Source organism: Martes martes (genome assembly GCF_963455335.1).
Source record: "Martes martes genome assembly, chromosome: 3".
In the NCBI taxonomy this organism is placed as follows: domain Eukaryota; kingdom Metazoa; phylum Chordata; class Mammalia; order Carnivora; family Mustelidae; genus Martes; species Martes martes.
This window is the reverse complement of record NC_137890.1, coordinates 81,674,841-81,694,683: the sequence shown is the minus strand read 5'-3', so window position 1 is coordinate 81,694,683 and position 19,843 is coordinate 81,674,841. Positions and strand designations below refer to the sequence as shown.

The following is a 19,843-nucleotide window of genomic DNA, read 5'->3' as shown; positions in this document are numbered from 1 at the left end:
CCACCTGGCCTGACCCGCCCTTGTATCTGAGCTTTGCTACCTGGGACTGGTTTCCCGGACTTGCTTTTAAGTAAGTTCCTCTGGGAGGGGCAGGGTCAATCTAAGTTTACTGCATAAACAACAAAATGGCTCCCTCTGGCTAGGTAGGCCCTTACACTTATGAAATCAGGCTTGACAAACTTCTAAGGCTTCAACCAAATCCCTCATGTGGTATGTTTCTCTATGACTGTAGTTTTTACTTTAATACCCACCAAAACCAAAATATGCCTTCAGACATTTTCTAGGGACCCAGCAGGAGACACTTTAATCTACAACCCTGAAGATTCTGAAAGTGCCCTATTCTCAGTTCTAGAACCCTCCTAGCTACAGTCCACGAGTAGTCCCATAGGACCTGGTAGATGCTCATTTCTGCACTTCAGGAGATCAGAAAGGGCCCTATATTCTGCTTCAGCCCCTCCAGTGATGATCAGGGACCAGTCAACCAACCCAGAGACCTCATGGGAGACATCCACCTGCACCTTCAGAGGCAGGTCTGCAGATCTCAGTTGTGGCTGTGAAACCTGAAACAGTTCCGGGACTTTGTTCCAGCTCCTCTCAACTGTAGTCCAGGGTCAGTCTTGCCCTCCCAGGGACTCACCCAGCAACTAAGGAGGAGACTTCCCAGGGACCTAGTGGAAGCTGTAACCATCCACACACCTGGTATTAGGTCTGCTGACTGAGGAGCTGTGGACTGTAAAGTGATCTCTTGTCCCAGGCTACTCTACCGAACAAGGTACTGAGCTATCTCAGCCGTCCAGGAACCAGACATGATCCACACCTGACTCCCTGGTAACAAGAATGTCAACTGCAGACCACACCATATACCGAGCAACAGCCTTGAAATTGACTCCAGTCCTGTATAACTGTAGTGTCAGAGGTAATCCCATCAGCCAGGGAGCCTACCAAACTAGTCTGTAAAAACAGAGGTTTTTGCTCCTTGAGTTGCACAGAAAACAATGCAAGGTTTATGTGAATCATGAAGAATTAGGCAAATATGACACCACCAAAGAAAACTAATAAAACTCCTGTAATGGGTCCTAAAGAAATGGAGAGCTATGATTTGCTTGACAACAAATTCAAAAATAGTCATCTTAAGGAAACTCAATATAATACAAGAGGACACAGAAAAACAACTAAATGAAATCGGGAGAACAACACATGAACAAAATGAGAAGCTTAATAAATAAATACAAACCATAAAACAGAAGGAAACAAGGTCTGGAGCTAAAGAATACAATGACAGACTGAAAAATTCAAGACAGAGCTTCTTGACTTGATCAACTGACAGAGCAACTGACTTGATCATGCAGAAGAATCAATGAACTTGAAGGCCAATCATTTGAAATTAGAGGAACAAAAAGAAAAAGAATGAAAAAGAGTGAAGAAAGCCTACATGAATTATGGAGCACCATTAAGCAAATGAGCATTTGTATCACAGGCATCCCAGGAAAGTAGAGAAAAGGATTATTTAAGGATTATTTAAAGAAATAATAGCTAAAATCTTCCAAAATCTTGAGAGAGAGATGTACATCCAGGTCCAGGCAGTTCAAAGGATCAGTTGAAAGATTACTCTAAAACACATTATAATCAAAACATTAGGGTGCCTGGGTAGCTCAGTGGGTTAAAGCATCTGCCTTAGGCTTGGGTCGTGATCCCGGGGCTCTCTGCTCAGCGGGGAGCCTGCTTCCCCCTCTCTCTCTGCTTGCCTTTCTGCCTACTTGTGATCTCTGTCTATCAAATAAATAAATAAAATCTTAAAAAAAATTAAAAATCAAGGACAAGGAGAGAATTTTGAAAGCAGCAGGAGAAGAATGGCTCATCACATATAAGGGACCCTCCCCCATACGGCTAACTTGCAGATTTTTCTGCAGAAACCATGAGGTCAGGAGGGAGTGGAATGATCTATTCAAAGTGCTGAAAAGAAAAATTGCCAACCAAAAATACTATTCTTTGGGGTTCCTGGACCAATTCCAAGGGAAGTTGGGGGGATTCCCCACACACCACCATGGAAGTCCAGGATGTTACTGTACTTCTGACCAACTAGCTATAAATCAGATTCCCACAAGCCTTTCCTCAGTTTTGATTAACTTGCTAGAGCAGCTCACAGAACTCAGAGAAACATTTTACTTACTAGATTACCAGCTTACTACAAAAGCATATAGCTCAGGCATAGCCAGGTGGAAGAGATGCATAGGACAAAGTCTGAGGAAAGGGTGCAGAGCTTCCATTCCCTCCTCAGGCACATCATTCTTCCACATCTCCATGTGTTCACCAGTGTGGAAGCTCTAAAAATCCATGATTTGGGGTTTTTATGATGACTCCATTACACAGGCATGATTGATTAAAATCATTGGCCATTGTCAATTGATTCGGTCTCCAGCCTCACTCCCCTTCCAGAAGTCTGGGGATAGAACTAAAAGTTCTAAATCTCTGGTTACATTGTTGATTTTCCTGGCAACAGGCCCCCCTTCTTAGGTGGGGTCCAAAACTTGCCTCGTTAACATGAGGTGTCTCTTGTTAGAGATACCTTTATCACTCTCATCACTTAGGAAATCCCAAGGGTTTGGGGAGATGTGAGGCAGGAACAGTGGACAAAGACCAAATATATATAAGTTGATCAAATACATATTTCTTGTAAATCACAATATAGCATAAACCTAGCAAAACTACCCTTCAGAAATGAAGGAGAGACACATTCCCAAACAAAAACTAAGGGAATTCATCACCACTGGTCCTGCCTTATGAGAAATGGTAAAGGGAGTTGTTGAAATGAAAGAACACTAGAGAAACACAAGCTTCCAGTTATGGAATGAATAAGCCATGGGAATTAAAGGTATAGCATGAGAGTATAGTCAATGCTATTGTAATAGCATGTGGTGACAGAATGTAGCTATATTTGTGATGAGCATAGCATAACAAATAAACTTATCAAATTGCCATGCTGTACACAGGAAACTAATATAACATTGTATGTCAAGTATACTTTAGTAAAAAATAAAATAAAATATCCTATCAACAGATGCAGAAAAAGTGTTTGAAAATTTCAATACCTTGGGGCACCTGGGTGGCTTAGTCATTAAGCATCTGCATTCAGCTTGGGTTATGATCCTGGGGTCCTGGGATCAAGCCCCATATCGGGCTGCCTGCTTAGCAGGAAGCCTGCTTCTTCCTCTTCCACTCCCTTTCCCCCTGCGTGTGTTTTCTCTCTCACCATGTCTCTCTCGGTCAAATAAATAGGTAAAATCTTAAAAAAAACAAACAAAAAAACCCCTTTCATGATGAAAGCTCTGAATAAACTAAGTGTAGAGGGAACATACCTCAAATTATAAAGACCGTATATGACAAACCCATAGCTAACATCAGACTCAGTGGTGAAAAATAGAGCTTTTTCTCTAAAATCAGAAATAAGAGTGCCCACTCTCACCATTCCTATTCATTGTAGTACTGGAAGGCCTAGCTAGAACAATTAGGCAAGAAAAAGAAATGAAAGGCATACAAATAGAAAGGAAGAAGTAAAATCATCTCCATTTGTGGATAACATCTCATCTGTAGAAAACCCTAAGTCTCCACTAAAAAACTGTTAGAACTAATAAACAAATTTAGACTAGTTATAGGATACTATAAGAAAACTATAGGCCAATATCCCTGGCTCACATAGGTGCAAAAATTCTTAACATAATAGTAGCAAACTGACTTCAATAGCACATCAAAAGGATCACACACCATGATCAATATCAACATACAAAAATCAATTACAAATCTATGAGCTAACAACAAACTGTTTGAAAAAGGAATTTAAAAAACAATCCCAGGCACCCAGGTCACTCAGTCGGTTAAGTGTTTGCCTTCAGGTCAGGTCATGATCCCAGGAGCCTGGCATTAAGCCCTGCATCAGGCTCCCTGCTCAGTGGGGAGTCTGTGTCTCCCTCTCCTCTGCTGCTCTCCTGCTTCTACTCTTCTCTCTCTGTGTGTCAAATAAATTTTTTAAATCTTTAAAAAAAAAAAAAAAAAGCAAAAACAATCCCATTTACAATAGGACCAGAAAATAAAATAAAATACTTAGGAATAAATTCAACCAAAGGAGGTAAAAGATATATACATTGAAAACTGTAAGACACTGATGAAAGAAATTGAAGAAGACACAAACGAATGGAGAGATATCTTATGATGGAACCACAAAAAAACCTGAATAGCCAAGGCCATCTCGAGAAATAAGAACAAATATGGATGCATCACACTTCCTGTTTTCAAACTATAGCACAAAACTATAGTAATGAAAATGACAGTGTGGTACTGTCATAAAAGCAGACACACAGACCCATGGAACAGATTGGGAGCCCAAAAGTAAACCCATGTGTATATGGTCAACTAATATTTGACAAGGGAGCCAAGAATAGTCAATGGGGACGGGATGGTCCTTTCAAAAAATGGTGCTGGGAAAACTGGATATCTACATGCAAACAAATGAAATTAGGCCCCTCTCTTGAACCGCTCATAAAAATTAACTCAAAATGAGTTAAAGACATAAGTCTAAGACTTAAAACCATAAAATTCATGGAAGAAAACAGAGGAAAACCTTCTTGACATAGGCCTTGGCAGTGGTTTTTTGGATATGACACCAAAAGCACAAGCAACAAAAGGCCAAAATTAATAAGTGGGACTACATCAAACTTAAAAGCCTCTGTACAACATAGGAAACCATCAAGAAAATGGAAAAGCAACCTGTGGAACTGAAGAAAACTTCTGCAAACCATATATCAGAGAAGAGGTTAATATACAAAATATATAAAGAACTCATGTAACTTGGGGTGCATGGGTGGCTGAGTTGGTTAATTGTCTGCCTTCAGGTCATGTCATGATCTCAGGGTCCTGGGATCAAGCCCCATGTGGGACTTCCTGCTCAATAGGGATCCTGCCTCGCTGTCTGATCCTCCTTGCCCAGCTTGTTCTGTCTCTCTCTCTCAAACAAATAAAATCTTGAAAAAAAAAAAAAAAAACAACTCATGTAGCTCAATAACAACAACAACAAAAAATCTGTTGAAAAAATGGGCAGAGGAACAGAATAGACATTTTTCTAAAGAAGACATCCAGGTGGCCAACAGGTACATGAAAAGTTGCTCAACATCACTCATCATTAGGGAAATGTGAATCACAGTGAGGTATCACCTCACACCTACTGGGATGGCTGTTATCAAAAAGATAAGAGATAAGTATTGACACAGATGTGGAAAAAAAGGAATACTTGTGCACTGTTCATGGGATTATAAATTGGTGCAACCACTATAGACAAAGAATACAGAGGTTCCTGAAAAATTAAAAATAGAACTACCATGTAATCCAACAAGTCCCACTTCTGAGTATATATCCAAAACAGATGAAATCACTCTTTCAAATAGATATCTGCACCAATGTATTAATTGCAGCATTATTCACAATAATGGAGACATGAAAAAACCTAAGTGTCCACTAATGGATGAATGGCTATAGAACGTGATAGACAGTTATTCATCAAAGAGTACTGACTTCCAGTCATAAGACAAATAATTTTGGGGGGTCTAATGTATTGCATGATGACTACAGTGAACAATACTGTATTATGCACTTGAAAGTTGCAAAGAGAGTAGATTTTAAATGTTCTCACTATAAAAACAAAACTAGAAGTTATGTGAGGTGATGAATGTGCTATTAACCCTATGGTGGTAATCACTTCCAATATCACATCGTGACATTGTACACCTAAAATTTATACCATGTTAATAGATCAATTGTATCTCAAAGCTGAGGAAATTTTTTTAATTGAAACTTATATGATGGTAGTTATACTTTAAGTATTAGTTGATTAAAAAAGGTAAGGTTGCATATTTTACTCATCACAATAGCATCTATATTCCTTTTAGAATACTGTGTGGGTATATGTGAGAGACAGAGACCTATTACTTATTCTTCAGACTGTTGATACCATATGAATTTTCAGATACTAATTCTATATTAAATTTGGACCTCTCAGGTGTTTATAGCCTACACATTGGAAACCCCACCTCTGACATTCTAGTTTTTATTTGATCCCTTACAGACCTTTCATTGTTGAATAAGTCTTATTCTTTTTGTCTTTATAAAATTACCTGGCTAGAAAATTGAATTTACGAGGAGGTCTTTTCCAATAAAAATTATACATTTATGCCTGACTCTGAAAATCTTACCTCTATGTATATGTATATCTATCCGTTGCAGGGATGCCTGTAATTTTAGTTGTATATCACCTAAATCTTTTTTTTTTTGGATTTTTTTTATTTTAATAAACATATAATGTATTTTTATCCCCAGGGTACAAGTCTGTGACTCTCTAGGTTTGCACATTTCACAGCACTCATCATAGCACATACGCTCCCCAATGTCCATATCCCCACCACCCTCTCCAGTCCCCCCTCCCTCCAGCAACCCTCAGTCTGTTTTTTGAGATTGAGTCTAGTATGGTTTGTCTCCCTCCCAATCCCATCTTTTCATTTTTTTTTCCTACCTCCCCCCAAACCCCCCACATTGCATCTCCACTTCCTCATATCAAAGAGATCATATGATAGTTGTCTTTCTCCGACTGACTTATTTCGCTAAGCATAATACCCTCTAGTTCCATCCACATCGTCGCAAATGGCAAGATTTCGTTTCTTTTGATGGCTGCATAGTATTCCATTGTGTATATATACCACCTCTTCTTTATCCATTCATCTGTTGATGGACATCGAGGTTCCTTCCACAGTTTGGCTATTGTGGACATTGCTGCTATAAACATTCGGGTGCACGTGCCCCTTCGGAGCACCACGTTTGTATCTTTAGGATATATACCCAGTAGAGCAATTGCTGGGTCATAGGGTAGCTCTATTTTCAGTTTTTTGAGGAAGCTCCACACTGTTTTCCAGAGTGGTTGCACCAGCTTGCATTCCCACCAGCAGTGTAGGAGGGTTCCCCTCACTCCGCATCCTCACCAGCATCTGTCATTTCTTGACTTGTTAATTTTAACCATTCTGACGGGTGTGAGGTGGTATCTCATTGTGGTTTTGATTTGTATTTCCCTGATGCCGAGTGATGTGGAGCACTTTTTCATGTGTCTGTTGGCCATCTGGATATCTTCTTTGCAGAAATGTCTGTTCATGTCCTCTGCCCATTTCTTGATTGGATTATTTGTTCTTTGGGTGTTGAGTTTGCTAAGCTCTTTATAGATTTTGGATACTAGCCCTTTATCTGATATGTCGTTTGCAAATATCTTCTCCCATTCTGTCAGTTGTCTTTTGGTTTTGTTCACTGTTTCCTTTGCTGTGCAAAAGCTTTTGATCTTGATGAAGTCCCAATAGTTCATTTTTGCCCTTGCTTCTGTTGCCTTTGGCCATGTTCCTAGGAAGAAGTTGCTGCAGTTGAGGTCAAAGAGGTTGCTGCCTGCATTCTCCTCAAGGATTTTGATGGATTCCTTTCTCACATTGAGGTCCTTCATCCATTTTGAGTCTATTTTTGTGTGTGGTGTAAGGAAATGGTCCAATTTCATTTTTCTGCATGTGGCTGTCCAATTTTCCCAGCACCATTTGTTGAAGAGGCTGTCTTTTTTCCATTGGATATTCTTTCCTGCTTTGTCGAAGATTAGTTGACCATAGAGTTGAGGGTCTATTTCTGGGCTCTCTATTCTGTTCCATTGATCTATATGTCTGTTTTTGTGCCAGTACCATATTGTCTTGATGATGACAGCTTTGTCATAGAGCTTGAAGTCTGGAATTGTGATGCCACCGACTTTGGCTTTCTTTTTCAATATTCCTTTGGCTATTCGAGGTCTTTTCGGGTTCCATATAAATTTTAGGATTATTTGTTCTATTTCTTTAAAAAAATGGATGGGATTTTGATAGGGATTGCATTAAATGTGTAGATTGCTTTAGGTAGAATAGACATTTTCACAATATTTGTTCTTCCAATCCATGAGCATGGAATATTTTTCCATTTCTTTGTGTCTTCCTCAATTTCTTTCAGGAGTACTTTATAGTTTTCTGAGTACAGATTCTTTGCCTCTTTCGTTAGATTTATTCCTAGGTATCTTATGGTTTTGGGTGCAATTGTAAATGGGACTGACTCCTCAATTTCTCTTTCTTCTGTCTTGTTAAAGAAATGCGACTGATTTCTGTGCATTGACTTTATATCCTGACACTTTACTGAATTCCTGTACAAGTTCTAGCAGTTTTGGAGTGGAGCCTTTTGCGTTTTCCACATACAGTATCATATCATCTGCAAAGAGTGATAGTTTGACTTCTTCTTTGCCAATTTGGATGCCTTTAATTTCTTTTTGTTGTCTGATTGCTGAGGCTAGGACTTCTAGTACTATGTTGAACAGCAGTGGTGATAACGGACATCCTTGCCATGTTCCTGACCTTAGCGGAATAGCTTTCAGTTTTTCTCCATTGAGAATGATATTTGCAGTGGGTTTTTCATAGATGGCTTTGATAATATTGAGGTATGTGTCTTCTATCCCTACACTTTGAAGAGTTTTAATCAGGAAGGGATGCTGCACTTTGTCAAATGCTTTTTCAGCATCTATTGAGAGTATCATATGGTTCTTATTCTTTCTTTTATTAATGTATTGTATCACATTGATGGATTTGCGGATGTTGAACCAACCTTGCAGCCCTGGAATAAATCCCACTTGGTCGTGGTGAATAAACCTTTTAATGTACTGTTGGATCCTAATGGCCAGTATTTTGGTGAGAATTTTCGCATCTGTGTTCATCAAGGATATTGGTCTGTAATTCTCTTTTTTGGTGGAATCCTTATCTGGTTATGGTATCAAGGTGATGCTGGCCTCATAAAATGAGTTTGGAAGTTTTCCTTCCATTTCCATTTTTTGGAACAGTTTCAGGAGAATAGGAATTAATTCTTTAAATGTTTTTTAGAATTCCCCTGGGAAGCCGTCTGGTCCTGGACTTTTGTTTGTTTGGAGATTTTTGATGACTGTTTCAATCTCCTTACTGGTTATGGGTCTGTTCAGGTTATCTATTTCTTCCTGGTTCAGTTGTGGTAGTTTATATGTCTCTAGAAATGTATCCATTTCTTCCAGGTTGTCAAATTTGTTGGCGTAGAGTTGCTCATAGTATGTTCTTATAATTGTTTGTATTTCTTTGGTGTTGGTTGTGATCTCTCCTCTTTCATTCATGATTTTATTTATTTGGGTCCTTTCTCTTTCCTTTTTGAGACGTCTGGCCAGGGGTTTGTCAATCTTATTAATTCTTTCAAAGAACGAGCTCCTAGTTTTGTTGATTTGTTCTATTTTTTTTTTTTTTTTAGTTTCTATTTCATTGATTTCTGCTCTGATCTTTATGATTTCTCTTCTCCTGCTGGGTTTAGGCTTTCTCCAGCTCCTTTAGGTGTAGGGTTAGGTTGTGTATTTGAGACTTTTCTTGTTTCTTGAGAAAGGCTTGTACCGCTATATATTTTCCTCTCAGGACTGCCTTTGTTGTGCCCCACAGATTTTGAACCGTTGTGTTTTCATTATCATTTGTTTCCATGAATTTTATCAATTCTTCTTTAATTTCCTGGTTGACCCATTCATTTTTTAGAAGGATGCTGTTTAGTCTCCATGTATTTGCGTTCTTTCCAAATTTCCTCTTGTGATTCAGTTCTAGCTTCAGAGCATTGTGGTCTGTAAATATGCAGGGAATGATCCCAATCTTTTGACACTGGTTGAGTCCTGATTTGTGGCCCAGGATGTGATCTATTCTGGAGAATGTTCCATGTGCACTAGAGAAGAATGTATATTCTGTTGCTTTGGGATGGAATGTTCTGAATATGTCTGTGATGTCCATCTGGTCCAATGTGTCATTTAAGGCCTTTATTTCCTTGTTGATCTTTTGCTTGGATGATCTGTCCATTTCAGTGAGGGTGGGGTGTTAAAGTCCCCTACTATTATTATATTATTGTCGATGTGTTTCTTTGATTTTGTTATTAATTGGTTTATATAGTTGGCCGCTCTTATGTTAAGGGCATAGATACTTAAAATCGTTAGAGCTTCTTGTTGGACAGACCCTTTGAGTATGATATAGTGTCCTTCGTCATCTCTTATTATAGTCTTTGGCTTAAAATATAATTGATGTGATATAAGGATTGCCACCCCAACTTTCTTCTGATGTCCATTAGCATGGTACATTGTTTTCCACCCCTCACTTTAAATCTGGAGGTGTCTTTGGGTCTAAAATGAGTTTCTTGTAGGCAGCATATCGATGGGTTTTGTTGTTTTATCCATTCTGATACCCTGTGTCTTTTGATTGGGGCATTTAGCCCATTACATTCAGGGTAACTATTGAGAGATATGAATTTAGTGCCATTGTATTGCCTGTAAGGTGACTGTTACTGTAAATTGTCTCTGTTTCTTTTTGATCTACTACTTTTAGGGTCTCTCTTTGCTTAGAGGACCCCTTTCAATATTTCCTGTAGAGCTGGCTTGGTGTTTGCAAATTCTTTCAGCTTTTGTTTGTCCTGGAAGCTCTTTATCTCTCCTTCTATTTTCAAGGATAGCCTAGCCGGATATAGTATTCTTGGCTGCATGTTTTTCTCGTTTAGTGCTCTGAATATATCATGCCAGTTCTTTCTGGCCTGCCAGGTCTCTGTGGATAGGTCCGCTGCCAATCTAATGTTTTTACCCTTGTATGTTACAGACTTCTTTTCCCGGGCTGCTTTCAGGATTTTCTCTTTGTCGCTAAGACTTGTAAATTTTACTCTCAGGTGACGAGGTGTGGACCTATTTTTATTGATTTTGAGGGGCGTTCTTAGCATCTCCTGGATTTTGATGTTTGTTCCCTTTGCCATATTAGGGAAATTCTCTCCAATAATTCTCTCCAATATACCTTCTGCTCCCCTCTCTCTTTCTTCTTCTTCTGGAATCCCAACTATTCTAATGTTGTGTCGTCTTATGGTGTCGCTTATCTCTCGAATTCTCTCCTCATGGTCCAGTATTTGTTTGTCTCTCTTTTGCTCAGCTTCTTTATTCTCTGTCATTTGGTCTTCTATGTCACTAATTCTTTCTTCTGCCTCATTTATCCTAGCAGTGAGAGCTTCCATTTTTTTTTAAAAGATTTTATTTATTTATTTGACAGACAGAGATTACAAGTAGACAGAGAGGCAGGCAGAGAGAGAGGGAAGCAGGCTCCCTGCTGAGCAGAGAGCCCGATGTGGGACTCAATCCCAGGACCCTGAGATCATGACCTGAATCGAAGGCAGCGGCTTAACCCACTGAGCCACCCAGGTGCCCGAGAGCTTCCATTTTTGATTGCACCTCATTAATAGCTTTTTTTATTTCAACTTGGTTAGATTTTAGTTCTTTTATTTCTCCAGAAAGGGCTTTTATCTCTTTGGAGAGGTTTTCTCTAATATCTTCTATGCCTTTTTCGAGCCCGGCTAGAACCTTGAGAATCGTCATTCTGAACTCTAGTTCTGTCATGTTACCAATGTCCGTATTGATTAGGTCTCCAGCCTTCGGTACTGCCTCTTGTTCTTTTTTTTGTGGTGAGTTTTTTTGCCTTGTCATTTTGTCCAGATAAGATTTGCTTTCTCCTCCTATAGAATTCTGCTGTTCTTGGTGAGTGAAGTTGGTCTTGGCTGGGTTTCTTGTTGATCTTCTGGGGGAGGGGCCTGTTGTGGTGATTCTCAAGTGTCTTTGCCACAGGCGGAATTGCACCGCCCTTGCCAGGGGCCGGGCTAAGTAATCCGCCCGGGTTTGCTTTCGGGAGCTTTTGTTCCCTGAGTGCTTTCCATAGAGTTCCGGAGGACGGGAATGAAGATGGCGGCCTCCCAATCTCTCGGCCCGGAGGAGCAGAGAGCTTGGGGTTCCGCTCCTCAGTGCTCCCTCAGAGAAAAGTGCCAAACTGCCCCGCCTCCCTGGCCTGCGGTCAAGCCGGTAGGAAAGCGGTCAACTGCTGGCACTTGGAGAAATGCGCCTGGTCGTTTCTGTCTCTGTGACCTCCGGCTGCTCTCCGAGCCCACCCAGCCTGCGACCGGCACAAGGTAGCCCCGGGCTGAGAGCTCACTCCTCGGCTTTGTCGCTGTAGCCGGCTTCCCCGCTCTAATACCTGCGAGCTCTGCGGCACTCAGACACCCTGGTCCTTCTGTGACCCCGCAGGACCTGGGGTTATGCTGACCCCGCCTGGGTTTCCCCCCGGTTTAGCCTGTGGAGCGATGTCCCTCCATGGAGCAGACTTTTAAAAGTCCTGATTTTGTGCTCCATTGCTCCGCCGCTTGCCAGGAGCCGGCCCCTCCCCCCGGGGTCTATCTTCCCATTGCTTTGGATTCACTTCTCCGCAGGTCCTACCTTTCAGAAAGTGATCGATTTTCTGTTTCTAGAATTGTTGCTCTTCTCTTTGATTTCCCGTTGGATTTGTAGGTGTTCACAATGGTTAGATAAGCTGTCTAGCTGATCTCCTGCTACCTGATGTCGTCTCAGCCTGCTACTTCTCCGCCATCTTGACTCTAACCTAAATCTCTTTTTAAATGGCACAGATAAACGTGGCATATAAAAGAGCGTGGTAAATTGATGGATCATTTTAGTAACAGGAATATGAAGATTTAATTTATCTTTTCTGTAAACACAGGTTTTTATATATTGGGTGTACTTTAAATGAAACACACACACATATACACCAGGGGGGCTTCAACAGTTTTTATTGGGTCACTCTTTATTCTCTGTTACTCTAGCCCAATTACATGTCCATCATTTAGAAAGATTGTGTGGGTGGGGTTTTGGATTGAAATTCTGTTGCCTCTTGGCACATAAAGTAGTACAGGCATACCTTGTTTTATCGTGCTGTGCTGTCTCATGCTTTACAGATACTGTTTCTTTAACAAATTGAAATTGGTGGTGACACTGTGGAGCAAGTGCTTTGGTGCCATTTTTCCACCAGCATTTTCTCACTTCATGCCTCTGAGTCATGTTTTGGTAATTCTCTCAATATTTCAAACTTTTAAATTATTATCGTATTTGAAATGCTGCAGTCTTATGATAAAACTTGAACAGATGAGGAGTTGCTTCTTAAGGATGAGCAAAGAAAGTGGTTTCTTGAGATGGAATCTACTCCTGGTGAAGGGAAGACTGTTGAAATGGCAACAGAGGATTCTAAGGACTGCTACATAAACTTACTTAACACAGCGCCAGAGTTTGAGAGGAGTAACTTCAATTTTGAAAGAAGCTCTACTGTGGGTAAAGGGCTATCAAACAGCATCACATGTTATAGAGAAATTGTTCATGAAAGGAAGAGCCAATTGATGTGGCAGACTTCAGCATAGTTATTTTAAGAAATTGCCACAGCCACCCCAGCCTTCAGCAACCACCACCCTGGTCAGTCAGCAGCCAACACCAAGGCGGGACGCTCCACCAGAAAAAAAATTATGACTTACTCAAATTTCATGTGGTGGTTAGCATTTTTTTAGCAATAAGGTATTTTTTAATTAGGGTATGAATTTTTTTTAAGATATAATACTACTGCACATATATTAAACTACAGTATAGTGTAAACATAACTTTTTTAAATTTTTTTTTATTTTTTTAAAAACATTTAATGTATTTTTTGCCCCAGGGGTACAGGTCTGTGAATCACCAGGTTTTCACACGTCACAGCACTAACCACAGTACACAGCACACCCCCCCAATATCCACAACCCCACCACCCTCTCCTGACCCCCCTCCCCCCAGCAACCATCAGTTTGTTCTGCGAGATTAAGACTCTCTTATGGTTTGTCTCCCTCCCGATCCCATCTTGTTTCATTTATTCTTTTCCTACCCCTCAAGCACCCCACGTTGCATCTCCATGTACTCATATCAGGGAGATCATATGATAGTTGTCTTTCTCCGACTGACTTATTTCGCTAAGCATAATACCCTCTAGTTCCATCCACGTCGTCACAAATGGCAAGATTTCATTTCTTTTGATGGCTGCATAGTATTCCATTGTATATATACACCACATCTTCTTTATCCACTCATCTGTTGATGGACATCTAGGTTCTTTCCATAGTTTGGCTATTGTGGACATTGCTGCTATAAACATTTGGGCGCATGTTTGTATCACTGCGTTTGTATCTTTAGGGTAAATATCCAGTAGTGCAATTGCTGGGTCATAGGGTAGCTCTATTTTCAACTTTTTGAGGAACCTCCATGCTGTTTTCCAGAGTGGTTGCACCAGCTTGCATTCCCACCAACAGTGTAGGAGGGTTCCCCTTTCTCCGCATCCTCGCCAGCATCTGTCATTTCCTGACTTGTTAATTTTAACCATTCTGACTGGTATGAGGTGGTATCTCATTGTGGTTTTGATTTGTATTTCCCTGATGCCAAGTGATGTGGAGCACTTTTTCATGTGTCTGTTGGCCATCTGGATGTCTTCTTTGCAGAAATGTCTATTCATGTCCTCTGCCCATTTCTTGATTGGATTATTTGTTCTTTGGGTGTTGAGTTTGCTAAGCTCTTTATAGATTTTGGATACTAGCCCTTTATCTGATATGTCATTTGCAAATATCTTCTCCCATTCTGTCAGTTGTCTTTTGGTTTTGTTCACTGTTTCCTTTGCTGTGCAAAAGCTTTTGATCTTGATGAAGTCCCAATAGTTCATTTTTGTCCTTGCTTCCCTTGCCTTTGGCGATGTTCCTAGGAAGAAGTTGCCGCGGCTGAGGTTGAAGAGGTTGCTGCCCGTGTTCTCCTCAAGAATTTTGACGGATTCCTTTCTCACATTGAGGTCCTTCATCCATTTTGAGTCTATTTTCATGTGTGGTGTAAGGAAATGGTCCAATTTCATTTTTCTGCATGTGGCTGTCCAATTTTCCCAACACCATTTGTTGAATGATTAGTTGACCATAGAGTTGAGGGTCTATTTATGGACTCTCTATTCTGTTCCATTGATCTATGTGTCTGTTTTGTGCCAGTACCATACTGTCTTGATGATGACAGCTTTGTCGTAGAGCTTGAAGTCCAGAATTGTGATGCCACCAACTTTGGCTTTCTTTTTCAACATTCCTTTGGCTATTCGAGGTCTTTTCTGGTTCCATATAAATTTTAGGATTATCTGTTCCATTTCTTTGAAAAAAATGGATGGGATAGGGATTGCCTTAAATGTGTAGATTGCTTTAGGTAGCATAGACATTTTCACAATATTTGTTCTTCCAATCCAGGAGCATGGAACATTTTTCCATTTCTTTATGTCTTCCTCAATTTCTTTCATGAGTACTTTATAGTTTCCTGAGTATAGATTCCTTGCCTCTTTGGTTAGGTTTATTCCTAGGTATCATGGTTTTGCGTGTGATTGTAAATGGGATTGACTCCTTAATTTCTCTTTCTTCTGTCTTGTTGTTGGTGTATAGAAATGCAACTGATTTCTGTGCATTGATTTTATATCCTGACATTTTACTGAATTCCTGTACAAGTTCTAGCAGTTTTGGAGTGGGGTCTTTTGGGTTTTCCACATATAGTATCATATCATCTGCAAAGAGTGATAGTTTGACTTCTTCTTTGCCAATTTGGATGCTTTTAATTTCTTTTTGTTGTCTGATTGCTGAGGCTAGGACTTCTAGTGCTATGTTGAACAGCAGTGGTGATAAAGGACATCCTTGCCGTGTTCCTGACCTTAGCGGAAAAGCTTTCAGTTTTTCTCCATTGAGAATATTTGTGGTGGTTTTTTGATAGATGGCTTTGATAATATTGAGGTATGTACTGTCTGTTCCTACACTTTGAAGACTTTTGATCAGGAAGGGATGCTGTACTTTGTCAAGTGCTTTTTCAGCATCTATTGAGAGTATCATATGGTTCTTGTTCTTTCTTTTATTAATGGATTGTATCACATTGATTGATTTGCTGATTTTGAACCAACCTTGCAACCCTGGAATAAATCCCACTTGGTCATGGTGAATAATCCTTTTAACGTACTGCTGGATCCTATTGAATAGTATTTTGGTGAGAATTTTCGCATTTGTGTTCATCAAGGATATTGGTCTGTAATTCTCTTTTTTGGTTTTGGGATCAAGGTGATGCTGGCCTCATAAAATGAGTTTGGAAGTTTTCCTTCCACTTCTATATTTTGGAACAGTTTCAGGAGAATGGGAATTAATTCTTCTTTAAATGTTTGGTAGAATTCCCCTGGGAGCTGTCTGGCCCTGGGCTTTTGTTTGTTTGGAGATTTTTGATGACTGTTTCAATCTCCTTACTGGTTATAGGTTTGTTTATGTTTTCTATTTCTTCCTGGTTCAGTTTTGGTAATTTATATGTCTCTAGGAATGTATCCATTTCTTCCAGATTGTCGAATTTGTTGGTGTAGAGTTGCTCATAGTATGTTCTTATAATTGTTTGTATTTTTTTAGTGTTGGTTGCGATCTCTCCTCTTTCATTCATGATTTTATTTATTTGGGTCCTTTTCTTTTTGAGACATCTGGCCAGGGATTTATCAATCCTATTAATTCTTCAAAGAACCAGCTCCTAGTTTTGTTGATTTTTTTCTATTGTTTTTGTTTTGTTTTGTTTTTTTGTTTCTATTTCATTGATTTCTGCTCTGATCTTTATGATTTCTCTTCTCCTGCTGGGTTTAGACTTTCTTTGTTGTTCTTTCTCCAGCTCCTTTAGGTGTAGGGTTAGGTTGTGTATTTGAGACCTTTCTTGTTTCTTGAGAAAGGCTTGTACTGCTATATATTTTCCTCTCACGACTGCCTTTGCTGTGTCCCACAGATTTTGAACCATTGTGTTTTCATTATCATTCGTTTCCATGATTTTTTTCAATTCTTCTTTAATTTCCTGGTTGACCCATTCATTTTTTAGAAGGATGCTGTTTAGTCTCCATGTATTTGCGTTCTTTCCAAATTTCCTCTTGTGATTCAGTTCTAGCTTCAGAGCATTGTGGTCTGAAAATGTGCAGGGAATGATCCCAATCTTTTGATACTGGTTGAGACCTGATTTGTGGCCCAGGATGTGATCTATTCTGGAGAATGTTCCATGTGCACTAGAGAAGAATGTATATTCTGTTGCTTTGGGATAGAATGTTCTGAATATGTCTGTGATGTCCATCTGGTCCAATGTGTCATTTAAGGCCTTTATTTCCTTGTTGATCTTTTGCTTGGATGATCTGTCCATTTCAGTGAGGGTGGGGTGTTAAAGTCCCCTACTATTATTATATTATTGTCGATGTGTTTCTTTGATTTTGTTATTAATTGGTTTATATAGTTGGCCGCTCTTATGTTAAGGGCATAGATACTTAAAATCGTTAGAGCTTCTTGTTGGACAGACCCTTTGAGTATGATATAGTGTCCTTCATCATCTCTTATTATAGTCTTTGGCTTAAAATATAATTGATGTGATATAAGGATTGCCACCCCAACTTTCTTCTGATGTCCATTAGCATGGTACATTGTTTTCCACCCCTCACTTTAAATCTGGAGGTGTCTTTGGGTCTAAAATGAGTTTCTTGTAGGCAGCATATTGATGGTTTTTTTTTTTTTTTATCCATTCTGATACCCTGTGTCTTTTGATTGGGGCATTTAGCCCATTTACATTCAGGGTAACTATTGGGTGATATGAATTTAGCGCCATTGTATTGCCTGTGAGGTGACTGTTACTGTATATTGTCTCTGTTCCTTTCTGATCTACTACTTTTAGGGTCTCTCTTTGCTTAGAGGACTCTACAATATTTCCTGTAGAGCTGGTTTGGTGTTGGCAAATTCTTTTCGTTTTTGTTTGTCCTGGAAGTTTTTTTAATCTCTTCTTCTATTTTCAGTGATAGCCTAGCTGGGTATAGTATTCTTGGCTGCATGTTTTTCTCGTTTAGTGCTCTGAATATATCATGCCAGTTCTTTCTGGCCTGCCATGTCTCTGTGGATAAGTCCGCTGCCAATCTAATATTTTACCATTGTAAGTTACAGACTTCTTTTCCCGGGCTGCTTTCAGGATTTTCTCTTTGTTGCTAAGACTTGTAAATTTTACTATTAGTTGATGGCATGTGGACCTATTCTTATTGATTTTGATTTTGAGGGGGATTCTCTGCACCTCCTGGATTTTGATGCTTGTTCTCTTTTCCATATTAGGGAAATTCTCTCCAATAATTCTCTCCAATATACCTTCTGCTCCCCTCTCTCTTCTTTTTCTGGAATCCCAATTATTCTAATGTTGTTTCATCTTATGGTGTCACTTATCTCTCGAATTCTCCCCTCATGGTCCAGTATTTGTTTGTCTCTCTTTTGCTCAGCTTCTTTATTCTTTGTCATTTGGTCTTCTATATCACTAATTCTTTCTTCTGCCTCATTTATCCTAGCAGTAAGAGCCTCCATTTTTTATTGCACCTCATTAGTAGCTTTTTTTATTTCAGGTTGGTTAGATTTTAGTTCTTTTATTTCTCCAGAAAGCCTTTTATCTCTCTGGGGAGGGTTGTTAGAGAATCTAATATCTTCCATGTCTTTTTCGAGTTTGGCTAGAATCTTGAGAATCGTTATTCTGTACTCTAGATCTGACATATTACCAATGTCCGTATTGATTGGGTCCCTAGCCTTCGGTACTGCCTCTTGTTCTTTTTTTTTGTGGTGGGTTTTTCCACCTTGTCATTTTGTCCAGTTAAGAATATATGAACGAGCAAATAAAATACTAAAAAGGTGGCAAACACCACAGGAAAATGTGCTTTAACCAAATCAAAAGAGACCCCAAATTGTGGGGGGAGAAAGGGGATAAAAAGAAGTTTAGAAAAAGAAAAAAAAATTAGAAAAAGAAAACAAATAAAGAAAAAAATATATAATAATATATATACAATTATATATATATATATATATACACATATATATTAGACTGGTGACTAAAATACGGTCACCCACTTAATTTGGGGAGTATTTTGGTCTCTTAGAAGAAACTACCTCCCAAAATTTTAAAGAATGAAAAACATATAAGGGTAAATGCAATGAAGGGATGGAATATGCCTATAAAGATGAAAAATAGATATATATTTTTAAATTTCTAAAAAAGGAGTTGATAAAGTAAGTTGGTTGGGAGAATAAAGAAAAAGAAAGTGGAGAGAATTTGCTCAGGCTGGAGACTAGAACAAGCCCGGAGCTAGATTTAGGGTATATTTTGATCTATTAGAAGAAGTTGTACCCCAAATTTTTTTTTGTACCCAAATTTTTAAGAAGAAAAAACCCTATGTGTATACAAAAAATAAAGTTAAATACAATGAAGGATAAAATATGACTATAATAATGCAGGTTCAAAAAAGATTATTATTATTATTTTTATGAAAGGTATTGTTAAGATAAACTAGTTAAAAAAACGTTAAAAAAGAAAAGGGTAAAAGTTTAAAAAAATTAGCAGAAGAAAAAAAATTAAATTTAAAAAAAGTAAATTAACTGCAAGACTAAAGAATCATGGGGAGAAAGCCATGAGTTCCGTGCTTTGCTTTCTCCTCCTCTGGAATTCCGCTGCTCTCCTTGATAAGTGAACTTGGTCTTGGCTGGATTTCTTGTTGATCTTCTGGGGAAGGGGCCTATTGTAGTGATTCCCAAGTGTCTTTGCCCGAGGTGGAATTGCACCGCCCTTACCAGGGACCAGGCTAAGTAATACGTTCAGGTTCGCTTTCGGGAGCTTTTGTTCCCTGAATGCTTTCCGTAGAGTTCCGGAGGACGGGAATGAAAATGGCGGCCTCCCAGTCTCTGGCCTGGTGGAGCCGAGAGCTCAGGCCCCACTCTTCAGTGCGCCCTCAGAGAAAAGCACTCACTCACTCCTGTCTCCCTGGCCTCTGACCGTGCTCCAAGCTCACCCAGCCTGTGACCAAGCATCTCTGTC

At 39.4% G+C, this 19,843-nt stretch overlaps 1 protein-coding gene across 1 annotated transcript in view; it reads left to right on the top strand.

Annotated features, from left to right (window-relative positions):
• PARP4 (poly(ADP-ribose) polymerase family member 4) overlaps nt 1-19,843 on the top strand; it is a 134,610-nt gene that overhangs the window by 66,518 nt on the left and 48,249 nt on the right.